This window comes from Myotis brandtii, unplaced genomic scaffold, assembly GCF_000412655.1.
Source record: "Myotis brandtii unplaced genomic scaffold, ASM41265v1 scaffold77, whole genome shotgun sequence".
Lineage (NCBI taxonomy): Eukaryota > Metazoa > Chordata > Mammalia > Chiroptera > Vespertilionidae > Myotis > Myotis brandtii.
Window position 1 is genome coordinate 570870 of NW_005371082.1, and position 4266 is coordinate 575135.

General features: G+C 40.8%; 1 long non-coding RNA gene across 1 annotated transcript in view; it reads right to left on the reverse strand.

Annotated features, from left to right (window-relative positions):
• Window positions 1-4000: 4000 nt before the first annotated feature.
• LOC106724224 overlaps window positions 4001-4266 on the reverse strand; it is an 11483-nt gene continuing 11217 nt past the window's right edge. Inside the window, exon 3 of the long non-coding RNA XR_001359967.1 lies at window positions 4001-4011. This is a non-coding gene — a long non-coding RNA (uncharacterized LOC106724224). The remainder of the gene's footprint in view (window positions 4012-4266) is intronic.

Consider the following 4266-nt stretch of genomic DNA (forward strand, 5'->3'; position numbering starts at 1 on the left):
CATACTAGTACATACGCATAACCCAAGGACACAGACAATAGTGTGGTGAATGCCTGGGCTTGGGTGTGGAGGTGGGTTAGTTGGGGCCAATGGGGGAAAAAAGGGGACATATATAATACTTTCAACAATAAAAAGAAAAAAAGAAATATAAAATCACAAATAAAAAATTAGGTAGAAATGCATATATTTCTCATCAGAAAACAACAAATTATTGGAGTTTAAAGAGTCAGGTCTAGCCCTAGCTAGTTTGGCTCAGTGGATAGAGCATTGGCCTGTGGACTGAAGGGTCCCAGGTTCGATTCCGGTCAAGGGCATATGCCCAGTGGGGGGTGTGCAGGAGGCAGAAGATGTTTCTATATCTCTCTCCCTCTCCCTTTCTCTCTGAAATCAATATATATATTTAAAAAAGGAGTCAGGTCTCTTTCTCAGAGATATTTTAGGCACATTTCCAGAAATGCCTCCTGCTTGTAACCTGACTCCCTGTACCTACCCAGAACTTCCCAGGAACTCTGAGGCTGGTGCAAGCAAGGAGCTCCAATGCTTAAGCTTCATTAGCTTCATGATAAATCAGCCTTTGATGATAGCACATATCATATTTGCTTGTAATTGTCTGTAGCAGGAAAGAAAAGATGAAAAGTCAAACTCAATTTCCTTCTTCCTTCTAGAGAGTGTACGTGTGTGTGCGTGCATGTATGTATGTATGAATTTGTTAGTGTGTGTGCATGTGTGAGTATACCAGTATTATGAATGTGTATGAGAATGTGTATGTGTGTGCATGTGTAACTTATATAAGTGTGGATGAATGAATGTGTGTGTGTGTTTGAGTGTGTGTAGGCATATGTGTCATGAGTACAAGTGTGAATAAGATAAATCTCTACTGCATCCTTCTGCTTAGAGAAGTTATTAGGGGAAGGCTGCTGCCTGAGAACTTGATCCTATTAAAACATTATCATTTGTGATGCCCAAACCAGGAATACTCTGCTGGGTGGCTCTTGGTTAGCAATCAACTGAATAGGCTTTCAGATTTATGAGGGAGAATCTGGAGAAAGACATGGGCAGGGAAAGGATTCTTTGTGATAAAGTTGGAGAGAATCAAGTTTTTCTGACAGGGACGGTGGGGAAGCCAGGCAGAGATACTCTGAGGAGTGACACAGGCATGGAGGTAATCAGAGTGGGCACAGGATGCAGACCAGGGCTGGCTCAAAGTGATGGAGGGAGAGAATTCAACAAATGCTGAAACTTAGAGCCAAAGATGAAAACAGGCATAACAGAAGCTTAAAGGAGAGAGGGAGCCAAGCTGGGAAAGGCCATTTTTCTTTAACTATTAAAAAGAAATGTGACTTCCCAATATTGATGACATCATGGACACTTAGGTAGTCTGGCTTTGTTCATGCCTCTCTCCCCACATGGGAAGTGAGCTCCTTGGATCACTTGAGACATGGACACCCCACACAATATGGGGTTTGGGTGCTGAATGAATTGGTGAGTGAGAAATGAGTAAGGATGGGAGAGAATGAAGATAGACTAAAGGGGTGGGGAGTGTTAGAGAGGGCAAAAAGGTTTGAGTGAGCCAGGAAGGAACTTATATTAAAAGAAAGACCCAACAGCAAGATGGGATTCAGCTGGACTTTCATTTTCAGCAACCATCGCTCCCTGAGAGGAGAGGTGGAGTTTTAGTTGTGGGCCCTCAAGATGTGAGCACTGTAGGTCCAACGGGCTAGGCTGTGATGCAGACAAGGGGCCATCCCTCTGTCTGGGGATTGTATTGTCAGAGTTTTGTTTATTTTTACTGACACTTTACCTTATTATAAGAACTGTTGTGTGAGTGACTTTGCTGTGTTTGGATAATACCAAGCAAAGCAATGATTTATGGGCAACTGTTTTGTGTAGCCTAATGCCCAGCCCTGGGCTGGGAAGATAATATTGCTATATTTTCTGGGACATCCCTCCTTCTTTTGGCCATAGTTGAATAAAGTTACATTTGCTTAAACCAAATGTACTTCTCTGAGTTGTCTTCCTTTCAGGGAAAAAAAAATGGATACAGTGACATAAATCCTCTGAACATTATGGAGATTAGATTGATTGGGCCACATGGATTATGCCCTGAGGGATGGAGAAATTGGAGGGTAAAGTGAAAGCAAACATTCACATTGGTGCAGTGCAACACCTTGAAGTGGATGTTAATTTGTTTCACACATATTGGTATGCCCCATCCTGAGACCCTTCTGTGTTTATCTGTTTAGCAAAGGGAAATGTCCCCAGCAGAATTGTTTGCCTGGAGAGAATCACAATAATTGAGCCAACCTGGCAGGCAGGAAATAGGGCTCCAACAGTATTTTTAAAAGGGGTATTTAAAAACTGGCTATGTACCAGTAATGTTCCATCTGAAAAAATTAACCAATTTTTAGGACTTTATCTGTCATCTCACTCCTGTTTCTCCAGTGTCATGGAGTCAGCATCATATATACTGCTTCCATACATTGGTTGGTTTCCAAGTCTTTGTGTAAGCATTACTTCAAGCTGTGTATGCATCTTATCATTTCTTTGGGAGAGATTCTACTGAATGACATTAATGGTTTAGAGCAGTACCTATTTTTAAATAAAATATGTATTTTTTATTATTGACACTATTACAGATGTCTCCCATTTTCCCCCTTTTCCCCCTGTCTGCCCAGCCCCTCCCCCCTTCCCCAGTTTTCCACCACCCTATTGTCCATGGTTTATCTCTTCTTATCCCCCCACCCTCACATCGAGGTATGTAAGTCTGTTCTATGCCTCCATGCTTCAAGTCTTCTCTTGTTGGTCAATTCATTTTGTTCATTAGATTCCACTAATAAGTGAGATCATGTGATATTTGTCTTTCTCAGATTGGCTTATTTCACTTAGCATAATAGTCTCCAGGTCTATCCATGCTGTCCCAAAGGGTAAGAGATCCCTCTTTGTTATAGCTGCAGAGTATTCCATAGTGTAAATGTCCCACAGTTTTCTTCTTTTTAATCTTTCAACTTTATTTTGTATTGGTTTCTGATGTACAGCTTAGTGGTTAGACAGTCATAAACTTTACATAGTGTTTGCCTCAATATTTCCAGTTCCCCAACTGGCACCTGACATAGTTATCACAATGTTATTGACTATATTCTCTTTGCTGTACTTTACATCCCTCTGACTATTTTGTAATTACCAATGTGTGTTTCTTTTTTTATTGATTAAGGTGTTACATATGTGTCCTTATCCCCTCATATCCTCCCCCCCATTCATGCCATCACCCTCACCCTCTGTTGTCCACGCCCATTGGTTATGCTTATATGCATGCATACAAGTCCTTTGATTGATCTCTCCTTCTTACCCCTCCCCTCCCCTACCTTCCCTCTGAGGTTTGAGCACCTGATCAATGCTTCTTTGTTTCTGGATCTGTTTTTGTTCATCAGTTTATGTTGATCATTATAATCCACAAATGAGTGAAATCATGTGATATTTATCTTTCTCTGACTGACTTACTTCGCTTAGCATAATGCTCTTCACTCCATCCATGCTGTTGCAAATGGTAGGAGTTCCTTCGGTTTTATGGCAGCATAGGTTTCCATTGTGTAGATGTGCCAAAGTTTTTTAATCCACTCACCTGCTGATGGGCACTTAGGCTGATTCCAAATCTTAGCTATTGTAACTTGTGCTGCTATGAACATAGGGGTGCATATGTCCTTTCTGACTGGTGTTTCTGGTTTCTTGGGATATATTCCTAGAAGTGGGATCACGGGGTCAAATGGAAGTTCCATTTTTAGTTTTTTGAGGAAACTCCATACTGTTCTCCACAGTGGCTGCACCAGTCTGCATTCCCACCAGCAGTGCAGGAGGGTTCCTTTTTCTCCACATCCTAGCCAGCATTTGTCATTTGTTGATTTGTTGATGATAGCCATTCTGACAGATGTGAGATGGTACCTCATTGTTGTTTTGATTTGCATCTCTTGGATGATTAGTGACTTTGAGCATGTTTTCATATGTCTCTTGGCCTTCCTTATGTCTTCATTTGAAAAGTATCTATTTAGGGCCATTGCTCATTTTTTGATTGGGTTGTTTATCTTCCTTTTTTTTTAAGTTGTATGAGTTCCTTGTAAATTTTGGCGATTAAACCCTTATTGATGATAACATTGGCAAATATGTTCTCCCATGCAGTGGGTTTTCTTGTTGTTTTGTTGATGGTTTCTTTTGCTGTGCAGAAGCTTTTTATTTTGATGTAGTCCCATTTGTTTATTTTCTCTTTAGTTTCCA